The sequence below is a fragment of the Teleopsis dalmanni genome, chromosome 1 (assembly GCF_002237135.1).
Source record: "Teleopsis dalmanni isolate 2A chromosome 1, ASM223713v2, whole genome shotgun sequence".
Lineage (NCBI taxonomy): Eukaryota > Metazoa > Arthropoda > Insecta > Diptera > Diopsidae > Teleopsis > Teleopsis dalmanni.
In genome coordinates this window covers 129,346,015-129,364,799 of record NC_051846.1, presented here as the reverse complement: position 1 = coordinate 129,364,799, position 18,785 = coordinate 129,346,015, and positions in this window count along the sequence as shown.

Below are 18,785 nucleotides of genomic sequence, written 5' to 3'. Positions count from 1 at the left end.
AAAAAATATATCATCTACATTCAAACAAACTATAGGTTCCCTAATGGCGATCACTTCAGTCTGAAAAACAATACAATGATCTGGAAGCCAAAAGTAGGAAGATTTATTTAATTCCTCTGAGAAAACTCTCCTGCCTACACCACTACCTGTTTTGTCAGTAAAAATTGTTAAATCTTTACTTAAGGAGGGACCACCTGACGTCCATACCTGTCTAAAGGAAATTAGAAATTAAATTTTCTGTCAAAGTAGAAAATGTGAGATGTAGTCAAAGTTTCTAAGAGTCATATTAAAAGGATTATGAATGTGAGCGTGTCCATAGTCATAGGTAGCTTTTAGTCTTAGAGCAGATGAAGCTGCTATTTGTTTAGGGATAATATCCATTGACATTAACTTAATGACCAAATTTCGTGCAATGGTGTGGTGTGGTGCATAACGCTCAGCTAATACAGGGTTCAGCGTAGAGCTATTAAACAGCAAACAGAACGAATATTTATCAAGAGCTGTCCACCACACCGTAATATCATACAGCAATATGGTTCTAATGATAGCTATATAGAGTCATTGCGTGATGCGTGGTTAAAGACACAAATTCGTACCAATAGCCTTTGACATAGAAGGGTCGCAATATTGGCTTTTCTAGCGCGCTTTAAGGTGTTTTGCTTCCATGTGAGTTTCCTATCGAAAACTTTATCTAAAAATTAGGCTTCCTCCTTCAAATGTAATATAGAACCTCTTAGAAAGGATGGAGAAAGAGCGTAGACGTTAAGATCGTTGTGCAGAATTTCGCTAAGAGTGGTAGTCTGCATATGCAATAGTTTCGCAATAGTTTTGCAATAGTTAAAGGTCCCATTAATATCTACGAAAGCAACCAGACAAAATTCTTTAAGTTTAATGGATTTTTTCAATTTTGTATCGGAGGGAGTGTAGAGCTGTCTCTGTATATTTTCCTTTAGTGTAGGCGTGCTGTGAGGAGACCAATGATTGAGGTTTACATCACGCTTTACTTCTACATCTATAATTCACGGAGTTCATTGTGGTTCTAATGCGAGGTTTGTTACGTTCAACATCTTCTGATATTTTTGTGAGCACATTCAAACCGTAACAAAAAAATAAAAAAATTGTGCCAGAGAGTTTTGTTAAAAAAAAAAAATTGCCATAATTGCCATAAATGTGATCAAAGTAGATCAAACTAAAAAAAAATATAAGGAAGGTAAAAATAACAAAAAAATATATAAAATTACTATTACTATTTCATTGTAATACTGTGTCTACCAGTGTTTTTCCGTATTGTCCCTGTTTTTTGTCAGTTTGGGCCTACCCACCCTCACTACACTACCGTAGTTACCGTTGAGCTGAAGTAACAGGCCCTGTTAAATTCTCCCTAGCTCCCTAATTTTATGGTCGTCCTTGTCCTGTCTAACTCATTTTTACCTTATCTAACATTGTCCCCTTTTTCACATCCACCTGTCATCTATATTTTCTGATCTTAAGCCATCATGTTTTGGAATTTTTCTTTTCTATATAACATATCTAACTAACATTTCAAAAAAACAAAAAAAATTATTGGTTTTAATGACTTATATTTTTGGTTGAATCAAAACAAACAAAAATAAATGGTGAGTTACAAATATTTAATCTAAACTTAAATAACTAACAAAATTCATTTTATTAAATATAATTATGCAAATGACATTATTGACATGATAAAAATAAAAATATTAAATGAGAAAAATAAAAAATATAAGAAAATAATTGAACAAATTCAAATAATATTAGAAATATTTAACAAAATAAATCAAGAGTAAAAAAAACCAAAGAGAAAAAGAAAATAAGCAAAAAGGTATTTAAACTAAATAACTATGTTAACAAACTTCATTTTATTAAATATAATTATGCAAATGAAATTATTGACATGATAAAAATAAAAAAAAATATGAAATAATAAAAAAACATAAGAAAATAATGAACAAATTCAAATAATGTTAGAAATATTTAACAAAATAAATCAAGAGTAAAAAAAAAAACCAAAGAGAAAAAGAAAATAAGTAAAAAGATAAACAAACAAAGAGAGGACCATTACAAGTAGCATTTCTTTATCCAGCTACTCTTATTTACGAATTCACCTCCACGTTGGTGACGTCACCAGCTAGGAAACCTGTAATTAAAATAAAACCTAAGATTCTCTTTCTATCTGTACTCTTAAGTACTTTCATAGTATATAGGTTGTTGCCTATACACCCACATATATATCAAGTTTATGTCTTTCTTTTCCTTTTTTTTTTCTTTTTTTTTTTTCTCTTTGACTCCTGTTTCAACAATTCGTTTAATTAAATATTAAGAATTCAATAATAATAAAAAATAAAAAATATTATGAAAATTATAAAATAAAATAATTTAAAAAAAAAAAAAATTTTATAAATGACATAGGTATATTATGTGAAATAATGAATTTTTCGCCACTTAGCTGTTGTTGTTTCTGCTGTCTTGTTTCTGCTTTTTGTGGAGCTTTTACAAATTCTACATAGTCAATAAGACCATTGCGTGATGTGCCATTCATTTGTAAAATGGGATCAGTTGGAGTAACTAATTCTTCATCAGGTGGATTTACTTTTCACTTGTTGTTCTTTGCCTTATTCATGCCACTGAGATAGGGATGTTCTCAATTCATGGCCATCAGTTAAGTGGCTAGAGTAGTTTAGAACTTTTTAGTTTTCTTTGGCAATAATTTCAGCCTCCGATTTTTAAGAACAGATTAAACGTTTAAAGCATAAAGAATATTCTGCTCACTGACATCGACCGTCACCTTTCAAATAACTTGTTCAAGAAGACTGCTAGCAACCAGTCTTTCCTTTTTTTATCTCTTATCTCTTCGTAACTTAACCCGTTGTAAACTCATCCCGTAAACTTTTTGAGTTCGTGCTTTGAACTTTCAGTTAATACTGTTTTTCTTTTGTACATTCCGAACGTCCCACCTGCATTACCCACTTTTTTTCCTTTATAACTTATTTTAATACTTCTGTTGTGCATTGCTCTGGCAGCATTGATCTTTACAACTCCTAAAGCTTTTGCTGTCAATGTGATCAAAACAAAAAATGTACAAAAGCTTTTACACATTTATTTATTCTGCAATGTGCGAGCAATGCACTTTGTTAGTATTTAAAAAATTAGCCAATACTATATATATAATAAAAATATTGTATATATAAGTATAAACAAAAGAAATATGTGATCTAGTACTAGTGATGTTGGCGTAGCACACGATCACCAGTGGAGGAAACAATACTGGTGGAGGTAACTAGTACTACTTGGAGTGGAGCTGGGCATCGCGGGTAACCCGAGGTAATATCTTGTTTGCACTCTTAATATCTGTATATCTAATTTTTCTCTTTTCGTGCAGACCTACATAACAGGATCGAAGCTGGCGATGTCGCCTGCGACATGGAGCGTCTTCGTAGAAAAATTTTTTTTTAAATGTAGGCTCTCAGGTTCATTTACTTAACCAATCTGTATTTCAGTGCTCAATATGTGGCCTCGACCCATTCCCTGAGAAAACAAGTCTCATGCTCTACTGACTGAGTTAACCGGACAAAACTAACGAAATTCCCTAACGAAATTTTAGTCTCCCCCATAAATTCTAGGAATTATTAGCTGCTTTACAATTTGCTACAGTCTAAACTACCGCAAAAGCTAACACAACTAAACTTCTAAACCCACCCTTTCACAAGCTGTTTCTAAAGCAAGCCTCACAACCACCTGAACTCATTCTAAATGATCGGCAGCTTCAACTTCATCCTTCATTCATACTCTCTATCATTCACAGCACATTCATATCACCTGCTCCTATACTGAATTTCACGTATAAGTTTATGACAAACAGATTCACGGCACCTCAGTTTAGCTGCTGGTTTGCTTGTGATTTAAAGCAACAAAAAAAACAAAACCTTAATCACCTCAAATCTATCCTGTTCGAATGTATGTTGTAGCGATTAAGTCAAAACACAAACCTAACACTAATTCTGTCAATCAGCCATTCAGTCAATCCGTCCGATACTGGTAAACAAAATAACTTAGTTTATTACTTTTATCGCTATCTGCTCAGCATTAATTACAACAAAGAAAAAAAATCCACTGTCCAACAAAACAAACACAAAAAAAAAAATTCCAAAATTTTACTAAAACTACAGCTACACTTCTCCCATTTACTTAAAGTAAACAAACAATTGCACTGCAAAATACCTAACATGGTTGTTTTCCTCTCCCCATGCAATTTCATTTCAAAATGACCAAAACAAAAGCATTCCATGATAGTTGAAATAAAACAACATAATGTCAATGGAAAGTGTGGCTTAGTTTAAGTAACAAAATTTGGTTCTTCACTAGTAGTTTGGTTTCAGTGTCAATTTAATCTATTTAACTATTCAATGTGATATATATAAAAGAAAAGAATATTTAAAAAAAATGAAAAAAATTTAAAAAAAACATAAAATATGTTTTACATATTATTTAATACGTCAGTTCTGTTTAAATGTCTGCTGGTTAACTGTGCGTCACCTGATTGTTATGTAGTGTAAAGTACATCGTTGATCTGTTCGTTGTTTGGACTCTCCTGAACCAGGGCTCCATTTGTTATGCGTTTGCTTCATCTATTTTCATGTCCATTGTTGACTTCCATTATTCTTGTCCTGTCGTTGGTCGGTCATTCGTATTACGTTCTGTTCTTTCGTTAGTTCCGTCGTTGGGCGGCATTTGTTACGTTCAACATCTTTTGATATTTTGTGAGCACATTCAAACCGTAACAAAAAAATAAAAAAATTGTGCCAGAGAGTTTTGTTCAAAAAAAAAAAAATTGCCATAATTGCCATAAATGTGATCAAAGTAGATCAAACTAAAAAAAAATATAAGGAAGGTAAAAATAACAAAAAAATATATAAAATTACTATTACTATTTCATTGTAATACTGTGCTACCAGTGTTTTTTCGTATTGTCCCTGTCCTTGTCTGTAGGTTTGGGCCTACCCACCCTCACTACACTACCGTAGTTACCGTTGAGCTGAAGTAACAGGCCCTGTTAAATTCTCCCTAGCTCCCTAATTTTATGGTCGTCCTTGTCCTGTCTAACTCATTTTTACCTTATCAATGACAATGTTAGTCCCCTTTTTCACATCCACCTGTCATCTATATTTTCTGATCTTAAGCCATCATGTTTTGGAATTTTTTTTTTCTATATAACATATCTAATTAACATTTCAAAAAAACAAAAAAAATTATTGATTTTAATGACTTATATTTTTGGTTGAATCAAAACAAACAAAAATAAATGGTGAGTTACAAATATTTAATCTAAACTTAAATAACTAACAAACTTCATTTTATTAGATATAATTATGCAAATGACATTATTGACATGATAAAAATAAAAATATTAAATGAAAAAAATAAAAAATATAAGAAAATAATTGAACAAATTCAAATAATATTAGAAATATTTAACAAAATAAATCAAGAGTAAAAAAAACCAAAGAGAAAAAGAAAACAAGCAAAAAGGTGTTTAAACTAAGCTTAAATAACTATGTTAACAAACTTCATTTTATTAAATATAATTATGTAAATGAAATTATTGACATGATAAAAATAAAAAAAAATATTAAATAATAAAAAAACATAAGAAAATAATGAACAAATTTAAATAATGTTAGAAATATTTAACAAAATAAATCAAGAGTAAAAAAAAACCAAAAAGAAAAAGGAAATAAGTAAAAAGATAAACAAACAAAGAGAGGACCATTACAAGTAGCATTTCTTTATCCAGCTACTCTTATTTATGAATTCGCCTCCACGACATAGGTATATCATGTGAAATAATGAATTTTTCGCCACTTAGCTGTTGTTGTTTTTGCTGTCTTGTCGCAGCTTTTTGTGGAGCTTCTACAAATTCTGCATAGTCAATAAGACCATTGCGTGATGTGCCATTCATTTGTAAAATGGGATCAGTTGGAGTAACTAATTCTTCATCAAGTGGATTTACTTTTCACTTGTTGTTCTTTGCTGCTGCCTTATTCATGCCACTGAGATAGGGATGTTCTCAATTCATGGCCATCAGTTAAGTGGCCAGATTAGTTTAGAGCTTTTTAGTTTTCTTTGGCAATAATTTCAGCCTCCGATTTTTAAGAATAGATTAAACGTTTAAAGCGTAAAGAATATTTCTTTCGTACATTCGCACTTTTATGTAATTTTAACTTATTAAATTTCTCACACAATATGTAAAGTGCATTGCAAAAAAAAATGCTATTGTCATTTTTAACATTTTTGTTCCACTTAATATTTTTATAATTTATTGTAAAACAATTATTAATTGTAATAATTTACAGCATTCAATTTTAGTTATTCATTATCTGGTATTTTTCTACTGCTGTAGTTATTTTATATTTATTTTTTTTATTTTTAAATATCCACTTTATCTATTAGATAATATATTTCAATCATATATTTTAAATTCCAGCAATAAAAAAAACTTTTCAAACTGCTCGCTGACATCGACCGTCACCTTTCAAATCACTTGTTCAAGAAGACTGCTAGCAACCAGTTTTTCCTTTTATATCTCTTATCTCTTCGTAATTTAACCCGTTGTAAACTCATCCCGTAAACTTTTTGAGTTCGTGCTTTGAACTTTCAGTTAATACTGTTTTTCTTTTGTACATTCCGAACGTCCCACCTGCATTACCCACTTTTTTTCCTTTATAACTTATTTTAATACTTCTGTTGTGCATTGCTCTGGCAGCATTGATCTTTACAACTCCTAAAGCTTTTGCTGTCAATGTGATCAAAACAAAAAATGTACAAAAGCTTTTACACATTTATTTATTCTGCAATGTGCGAGCAATGCACTTTGTTAGTATTTAAAAAATTAGCCAATACTATATATATAATAAAAATATTGTATATATAAGTATAAAAAAAGAAAAATGTGATCTAGTACTAGTGATGTTGGCGTAGCACACGATCACCAGTGGAGGAAACAATACTGGTGGAGGTAACTAGTACTACTTGGAGTGGAGCTGGGCATCGCGGGTAACCCGAGGTAATATCTTGTCTGCACTCTTAATATCTGTATATCTAATTTTTCTCTTTTCGTGCAGGCCTACATAACAGGTTTTCCCGCTTTGGGTATAAAAACTACTCTAACCTCCATCCATTTAGTCGGAACATAGTTGAAAATGAAACAATGTCTAAAAGTGGCCAGAAGCCGATGGTGTATTAGCTCCCAGGAGTTTTGGAGCTCATTTGGATGTATACAATTCGGACCTGGTGATTTTGAGAGTTTGAAACAAAAAATAGCCCATTTAAATATCTGCAGATTCACCTTAATAGAGTTGATCGGTGAGAGATTATGGCAGTCCGTGGATGCTGTTAGCACAGTAGAGGATCCCGGAAAGTGAGTATCTAATAGTAACTCTAATGATTTAATTCCATTGCTGCACCATGTCCCATCAGATTTTGTTTAGTAACTCAGAGACGAATGGATTTTTGATAGAATTTTACGTAATTCAGAGGTTTCGAAATTGCTGTTTATTTCCTGCCAGTATAACTGCCAACTAGTTTTTTTGGATATACGTAAATTTTTTTTATATTTTTGCATAGAAATTTTGCGTTCTAGCCAGTTACTCTTACTATTGTTTAATTCTGCCCTATAGAATAGTCTCCTACACTCCTTTCGTAAAAGACCTAAGCCTTTATTTCGACAGGGTGGATTGCATTTCCTACTATGTCGACTCATAATTAAAAGCATCATTAAGCATTGAGGTGAGATCTTGGATATGTTTGTCTAGATCAAGAGTGTTCCCTAAAGGATTAAAGGAAATGCTTGATGCCAGCTCATTTAATGCTGCTTTATATTTCGTCCAGTTTGTATTTCTAACATTTCTGAACATTTTCTGATAACAGATGATCGATTCATCTAGGGTTAAGGTAAATTCTAGAATTATGCCGTCTGAAAAGGAGTGCTGAGTAGACATTTATCAGTTCTTGCCCGATTCATGAAGGTTAACAGTTGCAAAAGTGACATCTAATACCTCGTGACTGTTTTTAGTGATAATTGTTGGCCTATTGCCATCATTACAAATAAAAAGATTGCTACTAAAAATAAAATCAAAAAGTAACTTGCGTCTTTCATTTGTATTCGAGCTACTCCAAACCTCATAGAGAGCATTGGCATCGCAACCTATAATAAGCTTTACTTCAAGTCTCCTGGCTGCACTTGTTAGCTGTATCAGGATATTCGATGGTAGAGCAGAGTGGTCGTGTGCCAGATATGCAGATACTGCCCATATTTGACCCCAAAAGCCCTCAATACTTACTGCGGTTTGGTCACCGTCACTGTATTACGAAAGTAAGAGATCATTTAATTTTTTATTAAATAAAATGCAGGGGCCAGGCTTACCTTTATTTACTGCATATAATAAGTTGTAGTTATTTGTTCTCATTCCGCATACAAGATTCTTATAAATCTATAGTTCTTGTATCAGGACCATATCAACCTCGTTGTTGCTGGGCGTTGCAGCAGGCTGACCAACCTATACTTGCCTTTGGCTTCTTCCAGCTTAGTGATCGTCCACGTGCTCGTATTTTCATTAGGGTTTCCCACCCGAATTAGCTCCAGAGTCCGCTGAGGATCGGACGGTTCGGCTGCAATTCAGGAACGCGCTCTGCGTCGGCTAGGGAATTGCTCCATAGCAACGACTTTAAGTTTTGCGCATGGCCAAACCTCACTCATTCTGAAGATTACAATGCAAAAAAGATCAAGAGAATGTGGATTTAGGCAGGCGACCAGCTTCACATGACCATGAAACTATCCACTGTCGCGATGTTGGAGTGTTGTGCCTGGAAATTCCATCAGGACTTCAACGTAGAAATCTAGCAGCTTTCGCTCGGGATGATAAGGCCACCTGGATCATGAACCTTTTCTTATGGTTCGTTTATAGCTGGGGTTTACGCAGCCGTCGCACAGTGTGACAAAACACAAAATTAGGCGGTCATAATTCGATATTTTCGGAACCAGTAGAGATATTGATATGAAATTTTCTTAAAATATAGAGTTGATCTTTCTTTTAAATCTAGTTTGAGCCCAATCGGCCTACCGGAACTACCCGAAATTTTTGTCCAAATATGGGGATTTTACCGTGGTCCCAAGATTACTTAAAAACTATGATAGGTAGAAAGCTGAATTTTGGGGTCTTATATATCGGGTCACCTATACACGTGGAGTTTTTCCTTCTTGAATAGCTTTTGTGGCGGTTACATATTCACCAATTAATACTAAAAATGATATGAGTTGGCCATGCAAACACAACAAGTGAAATATTGAAAATATGATGAGTTGGCCATGAAAGAAAATTTGTAAAAATGCTAAAGATATTTTTATTTAGTAAAAAAAGGATTGTCGTTCTTTTTACGATGCAGAAACTAGGAATCAAACAACGGACACGTATAATTTCATAATACGAAGTTTAATAATTATTTCTTGTTTAAATAAATAAATAAAGAATTAAATTAAGAAGGATGAGCCTACCCCGACGTGATCAAAAATGTCGCAAGTCGAAGGAAGCAACAATAGTGCATCAGATAGGAACAACACGTACCAAATGTTTACAGAAACGAATAATCCCGAGGTGACATTTGTCGTATCGGTACCAAGGCACCAGCATTCAGATGGAATCACAATTCCGAAATTCAGGAATCACAACAGACCAAACCAAGTATGATCATGTAGTCAGAAGTCTCGGTAGCGCCACTTTAAGAAATATCGCGGACATCGTTTGTGCTCCCCCTGCAGTAGCAAAATACGAAACGATTAATAAGCGGTTAATTCAAGATTTTGCCGACTCCGAAAATCGAAAACTGCAGCGACTAGTACAGGAGTGCCAGTTAGGTAACAGCAAGTCAACACATTTGTTGCGCACCATGTGAGATTTAGCTAGTGGCGCCATGAATGATAGAGCAATAAAACAATTGTGGCTGGATCGTTTGCCAGAAGCAGTCGTTTCAATTTCGGAGACTGACTTGGACAAATGTGCGCAACAGGCAGACCTGATGTTGGAGACGGGAAACTACAATTCTGTAGCAGTCATCAATACATCTACACAGAATAATCATCATATCATGGAAGCCATAGACGCTTTGAGTAAGCAGGTTGCGGAGACAGAAACTGCACAAAGACGAAACAGAACGAGTTCTCAAACTTCAGATCGCAAGCGACGTCGTTTGCTACGTACTTATTCGCAAGTAAAACGTTATCCTATGTGTTACTATCACTATTGTTTCGGTGCAGAAGCAAAAAAATGTCCCTTGCCTTGTAGTTTCAATCACCAGGGAAACCAGTTGAAACTTCATCGGTAGCGGCGGATGAAAATCGTATTTACGTCTAGTCGCCTGTACATCACAGATCGAAACACACAATTCAAATTCCTGATAGATACTGGAGCTGATATCTCAATGCTACCAGTGTCTCGGTTCAAAAACTCCAAGCTACAATTAACCGCGATCATTGTATGCAGCGAATGGTTCGGCTATTGCAACCTACGGTAACAAGTTTCTTCAATGAACTTGGGATTCGTAGGAAGTTTGATTGGAATTTTATAATCGTCAATGTTTCAAAACTAATCTTGAATGCCGATTTCTTGAAATATTTCGGTCTTGTAGTAGATATAAAACGTAGATGCCTGAGCGATATGCAAACAAAGTTGAGTACCCAATGTACATCGGACCACACTGAATATGAGCCAGTCTTTTCCATTCAGAACGACCGCAAATTCAAAGAGCTGCTCATTAAAGGAGGTGCATTGTCACAATAACGAGCCTAAGACTACGGTTCGTCACCAGATTATCAAGAGCCGCAAAATTGCAATCAGCCAAGCAGGAGTTCGAGTATATGATGAAGCAAGGAATTTGTAGGCCATTCAAGAGCGAATGGGCGAGCCCCCTAAATATGGTGCAAAAAGGAAATGGCTTGTGGCGATCTTGTGGCGATTACCGTCGACTTAATGCCAAGTTCCTGACCGCTATCCTATTCGACACATGCAAGATTTCACGCATTTTTTAAATGGGAAACGCATTTTTACAACGTTCGATTTGGCCTAATTACATAATTACACCTTTTGGCCTGTATGAATTTAATGTGATTACTTTTGGACTTTGTAATGTAGCACAATCATTCCAAAGGTTCATGGACCAAGTTATTTTCGGGTTTAAGTTTGCCATATGTTATATTGATGATATTTGCTTCGCATCCGATAACATAGACGAGCACATACAACATGTGCTACAACGTCTCCAGGAACATGGTTTGAAAATAAACATTGCGAAATGTGTGTTCGCACGGGAACAATCCTTGGTCATCTCATTAATCATAAAGGAATCCGTGCACCAGGCAAGAAAATTGAGACGATTATGAATTTTCCAAAACCAAGCGTAGTGCATGAGCCATGGCGATTCATTGCAATTATCATTTTTTATCGACGTTTTATTCCAAAAGCGGCGGAGATCCAGGAACGGCTTCAGAACTTGATTAAAGGTAACAAATAGCACGACAATCGACAAAAAACTGTTACTGAATGGATCGCGGATGCAGATCACGCATTTGCGAAATATAAAGAAGCCTTACTTAATGCAACAACAATCGTTCACCCAATCCCAGGATGCCAGTAACGTAGCGGTTGGCGCTACATTAAATCAAATCAATAACGGACAACTCGAGCCTTTGGGGTTTTACTCAAAGCGTTTTACTTAAGTCAAGTACAGCATGTATGACCGTGAGTTGCTCGCGATTTACGAATATTTCAAACATGCCATTGAAGGTAGACGTTGCACTGTTTTCACCGATTATATGGATCGGTGATAACGTATGGATTTCGACAGAAACCGGAAAAGGCATCGCCACGCCAGCTGAGACATTTTGATTACATCGGTCAATTTACAACTGATATTATGCATATAGTTGGCAAGAATAATCCGGTAGCCGATTTTCTGTCACGCATCGAAGCTGTCAGCAACGAAGACCTAGTTGACCTTGACCAATTAGCAGAAAGCCAGAAAACCGATATTGAAACAAATGGTTTTCTGTCTAATACGAATAAATCTGCACTTCAATTGAAATGGATAGTCATTCCAAATTCATCTAAGGAAATTGCATTCGATGTATTTCTTGAGGTATGTATTTTTTTGATGTATTTTTCATGGCCACGTTTTTTTGAGGGATGGTAGTGTCCGCCCACCATTAAAAACACCATATGACAGGCCATTTGAGGTTGTGAGGCATTCAGACAAGACGTAAGGCCTTCTAATCAAAGGAAAACTGGTGCGGGTGAGTGTTGATCGGGTAAAGGCAGCAAGTAAAATATTGAAAATAAGATGAGTTGCCATGAAAGAAAATCTGTAAAAAAGCTAATGATATTTTTATTAAGTAAAAAAAGGATTGTCGTTCTTGTTTAAGTTCTTTATCATCTTCCTGGTGCTTGCTTATCCGCTCTATGCTGCAAGTTTCTAACATAGGTGTATTTGCTATTATGTTGTTTTCACCTGCCACATGTATGATCTTGGTCGTGAATTCTGCCATGTAGCTCAGATGGCGTAATTGGCGAGGAGATACCCTGTTGGCTTTCTGCTGAAAAGCGAACGTCAACGGCTTGTGATCGGTGCGGATGACGAAATGACACCCTTCAAACAGACAACTAAAATATTTGTAGATGCGTAAACTGCTAGAAGTTCTCTATCATAGGTGCTGTAATTCTCTTCTGCCGATTTAAGCTTGGCGGAGAAGAACGCTACTGGATTCCACTAGTCATTGTTTCGCTATTCCAGAACTGATCCTGTTGCAGTGCTGAAAGTATCGGTTGAAAAACGAAGAGGTGGTGATAAGAATACTAGTTGAGTTAACGTTGATATGCCCGCCTTACAATTTTCAAACGATATGTTAAGTTCTGCTATCCAATGTTATCGTTACAAGTAAAAGTTATTAAATCGCCGATATTTATTGGCGTTCCTTATTATAAAATAGAATACTATTTTAAAAATAAAAAGAGAGGTTGTATAGTTGGAGAACTTGGTGCGCCTCTTATGAGTGCATTTCTTGTTCAGATTTTTATTTAAATTTTTATTTTCGACTTAACCTAGGTACATAAAGTCGAAGCGTATGTACTGTCTTATTTACTGAATATATTGTTAACTTATATATATTTGTTGTGTTCATTTTAATATTTAAAATATAGTCTAATTTATGTACAAAACGTTGCAGCGTATGCACTTCTCTATTTGGTAATTTATTGCTAAGTAAGCGTCTTCGAATCCACTTGTCTAGAATACGCCTATTGTTAATGTTGTTGTATATGCGGTCAATGCCTGGTAAGCATACGGTTAAATTGAAGGCAAAGTACCGCCGATATGTGTGGTGTCAAATTCCTTGTGTGTGCAATTATGCATTTGTTTGAAAACAATGCAATGCGCTTGGAAACAATTAGTGTATTTGTAGACACTCTGCGCATTCAAATATAGAACCACTTATTATTATACTAACAATATGCATTACCAATATAACTATCGCATATACATTAAACCTCCTTTTTGGGAAATAATAATACCATAACGGGATTATTCTTACTTTGTTAAATAAAGATTTAATTTTTGATAATTTCATACAATTAAATTTAGTGTATTTTATTTATATTTATTTGTTTAATCACTATATTCATTGTGTCTTATGCATTATATAATTTTATTCTATTAGCATGTACTAACTGTTTCATATTTTTATTGTTTTGTAGCGTGCATAAGCATACACTATGTGAGTAAATAAGTATGCTGATATTTATTGTAACTTTATTGCATTCTTGCAATATGAGCCCCTACCGTCCGTTTGACGATAGTGTTTGGGCTGGCGTGTGAAGACGCCAATTCAGCAAATTCTCACAGTATGCTAATGCACACTGCTCCTCCAAATATGAACTTTGTAAAAACATATTTTTAATGAATAAAGTAAGTCTTAAAAGAGAACACGGTTTTTAAATTACTACATGGCGACCGTGACATGTTTTAATAATAATAAATTATTATTAATAAATTAATAAATTATATTAAATTAATTGTGCACACATGATGACGACATGTTTTAATAATAATAAATTATTATTAATAAATTAATAAATTATATTAAATTAATTGTGCACACATGATGACGAGTATGTGACTTCTAATCGCTAAAGCTATATAAATAACAATTTTGTTTTGATGGAAAATGGAAAATACGGGAAATATAGTGAAATTTACTTATCGTTAAATGGCTTTGAAGTGATAAAAACAGTGACTGTTGAAGTCAAGAATACTAAGATTATTAGTGAAACTTACTTATCGTTAAATGGCTTTGAAGTGATAAAAACAGTGACTGTTGAAGTCAAGAATATAAAGATAATTGTGAAAATCATGGAAAAATGTGTTATTATTATAATGTGTTATTATTAGTTATAATAATAAAAGAAAATTATTAACGAGAAATAATAAACAATTAATATAAAATAATAAAATTTTTTATTATTAAACAATTAATAATAAACAAAAATTTAAAATGGCATTGCATACAAATTTATTCATAATTACTAAGTGAAAAAATATGTAAAAATGTTTTCTTTATATGGAGTAAAAAAAAAAACCACTGCGGATACTGACGATACTGCCGTCGCTGTTTCAACGTCGCTGCGACCTACCTCAATTACTGCTGGCACAGTCATCAACTACAGCAAGACAACAGCTGCTGCGTACTTAATCTCAAATATAAGTGGATGCAAGCAAGTAGATTAAAAATTTAAAAATTAAAAATTAAAAAAAAATTTTTATAGAAATGAAAAATTTTATTAGTTTGAAATAACCTGTAAAATGAATAATATTTTTTTTATATTCTGGAAATTACTTTAAGAAAAACAAAAATCATAATAAATACAAATTTATAAAATACGAATACCAAATTAAATTAAATCATGATAGAATTGTTTAAAAATTAATAAAATTGAATAACTCTTATATTTAATTCAAAAAAAAATTTATTAAAAACTAATTTGTTATAATAAATACAACTATATACATAAGTGATTTTTTTTTAAATATAATTGAATGTATTAATTTTATTTTAATGTTAACGAAAAGTTTACTTTTTCAATAAAATCAACTGTATTTAACAAACAGTTGTTTATTAATAATATTTCATTTATATATTTATATTTGTATTCTATATATATATGTTTTTTATACATCTATTCAATTTTTATGTTTTATATTCATTCATTCATTAATATTATTTGGAAATGTGCGGCCCAAAAGCCAATTTCGATACGCCTCAGGCCAATGTAATTAATGAAGTGGAAGTACAAACAGATTTAAGTGATTTAAAAACCACAAATTTCCTTTTACTTATTCTTGTTGTTATAGTGATAGGAAAAATTGTTCTCAAATTAATAGGAAAGTACAGAGCTTCCGTTAAAAGGAAGTATATTAATCGTGCAGTTTCAACAGATAACATTTAAAATGCTTAATTTTTTTTTTTAGGTAATTTTTTCTTTGCTGCATTTGGTTACAAATTTATTACTGGATTAGTATGTAAAACATGTAGAATATTTTTACTATAATTATGAGTTCTCAATCGTCGTTTAAGAAAATTTAATATTAAATTTTATATAATACGTGAATTTTATCTTAAGGCTATGTTATAGATTTATCTGTACAATTCAAAGAGTTTACTATAACTTACGCAATTAAAGTGTTAAGATTTTCGTAAATTTAATTTACAATTTTAAAAACAAAATATTGTTTGATGGAATGGCAAACAATATTGAATAAAATACGCTTCCTAAAAGAAACGTTTAACAAATCATATAAATGTATTGCAATAGATAGACCTATTAGTGCTACAACACTACACAAACACTGTACGTTATTAATACAGAGTTTAGAAAGTATTCGAGTACTTTTAAACGTACACTTTGATAGGTTCACAACCGCACACAAAGCGGAAGCGAGGAAAATCTTTGGAGACCTCCGTGAAAAAGCCATCAAAGTTACCCTAAAGAAAGGCATTAATGTTGAAATACCCACAACATTAAATGAAAAAATATCTATTAATATAGAATTAAATATAGACACAGACTCTGAAAATACAACGGAACACAAAAATATAGAAATGGCGCAAGCACAAGTAGAGCTCGACAGAGCATACATAAAGGAAACCGCCATAGCAGTTCCAGAATTTGACGGGAAAAAACAACACTTGGAAAGATTCCTTAGAGCATTACGTTTGATAGACCGCACCAAAGGTACACAGGAAGACCTTGCTGTGGAAGTTATAAAATCAAAGATAACGGGACCCATACTGTATAGGGTGAAAGACGAAGAAACTATACAGGGAATAATAACAAAATTATCCCTATGCGTCAAAGGAGAGTCAATCGACGTCATAAAGGCCAAGTTGATGAATATTCAACAACGAGGCAAAACGGCTACTCAATATACTACCGAAATCAATAATCTATGTCAAGCTCTTGAGGGTGCATACTTAGATAATGGCGTAGATGCGGACAATGCAGAAACATTTAGTCGGAAAGAAGCTATATCTTCGATGACTAAAAATTGTACTACTGACAGGTTGAAAACCATAATGGAAGCAGGCACATTCAACTCACTGAATGAAGCCGTATCAAAATATGTCAACTGTTGTACAGAAATGCATGGAAGACCGGACGTAATTCGATATTACTCGCGAATAAATAACAGAAACACCTTCCGCGGAAATTACAACCGTCGTAGAGGCCGTGGCAATAATAGCAATCAACGAAATAGCCACAGAAATAATAATCAAGATATTCAGTCGTATGGTAATGAATATCAAAACAATAGATACCCCCGTAGAGGCAGTACATTTAATACCTCACGTGGACAAGGGCGTAATAACATACGCGTAATACAACAAAATCAACAAAATTCGGAAAACTAATCAACCCCCCAAACTCATACAAACATCATAAAATCTATAATTTTAATCCAAATCTAAATCTCATAATACAAATTTATAACAATGATGCAAATAAGTCAATAACTCTTCTATTAGACACTGGTGCTGACATTTCAGTAATAAAACAGTCTCACACTATTTACAATAATGTAAATACAGAAACTGTTACAATTCTAAGTGGTATTGGCCAGGGAACAATACACACTATAGGATCAACTAATCTTGACCTTAGGATTGATAACTTTCTACTAAATCACAAATTTCATGTGGTTCATGAAAGTTTCCCAATTCCTTGTGATGGGATACTAGGATTAGATTTTATAAAACAATATAATTGTATATTAGATTTCAAACACAATCAAAATTCACTTACATTAAGACCCGATAATTTTTTTTACAGATATATCAATACCTATTGAACATTCCACTTTTAATAATACAAATGATACAATTCTTTTACCAGCAAGATCAGAAACAATTAAATGTATTAAACTTAATTGCTCTGAAAATGAAGTTCTAGTACACAGTCAAGAACCAATGCCCGGTATTTACATTGCAAACGCAATTGTTACTTCTAATAATGCATTTATACGCATCATAAATAGTACTAATAAAGATACAAGTTTAAAACATAATGACATAAAGTCAGAAAGTCTATTAAATTATAACATAATTACAAACACACAAACAAAAAATAATAGAAGTCAAGAAGTTTTAAATAATCTAAAAAAAAACTTCCCCAAACAATTCAATTCTCAATTGTACGAGTTATGTTCCCAATATACTGATATTTGTGGACTTGAGTCTGAACCAATAACCCAAAATAACTTCTACAAATAAAAATTGTTAATGGAAGATAGAAAACCAGTATACATAAAAAATTATCGTATACCCCACTCACATAAAGAAGAAATAAATAAACAGGTGAATAAATTAATTGATGATGGCATAGTGGAACCATCCATTTCACCTTATAACAGCCCTTTACTTCTAGTTCCAAAAAAATCTCTCCCAAATTCGAATAATAAAAGATGGCGTTTAGTAGTAAATTATCGCCAAGTTAATAAAAAACTAATTGCTGACACATTCCCACTCCCAAGAATCGAAGAAATTCTCGATCAACTGGGACGTGCCAAATACTTCTCATGTATTGATTTAATGTCTGGTTTTCACCAGATTGAACTTGATAAATATTCAAGAAACATAACGTCCTTTTCTTCGAGCAATGGCTCATATCGTTTTAAACGATTACCATATGGACTTAAAATAGCGCCTAATTCATTCCAGCGCATGATGACACTTGCATTTTCAGGCTTAAAGCCTTTGCAAGCTTTTCTTTACATGGATGATCTTGTTGTTGTCGGATGTTCCGAAAAACACATGATTAAAAACCTTTAGGATGTATTCGAACTTTGTCGAAAATACAATCTCAAATTACATCCTGAAAAATGTAGTTTCTTTATGCATGAAGTGACTTATCTTGGACATAAATGCTCAGACAAAGGTATTTTACCTGACGAAAGCAAGTATGATATTATTAAAAATTATCCAACACCCAAAGACGCTGACAGCGTTAGACGGTTCGTTGCTTTCTGTAACTACTACAGAAGGTTTGTCAAAAATTTCTCTGACTATTCGCGTCATTTAACCAAACTTTGTAAAAAGAATATTAAATTCGAATGGTCCAAGGAATGTGAAAATTCATTCCAGCATTTAAAAAATGCATTAATGCAACCAACATTAC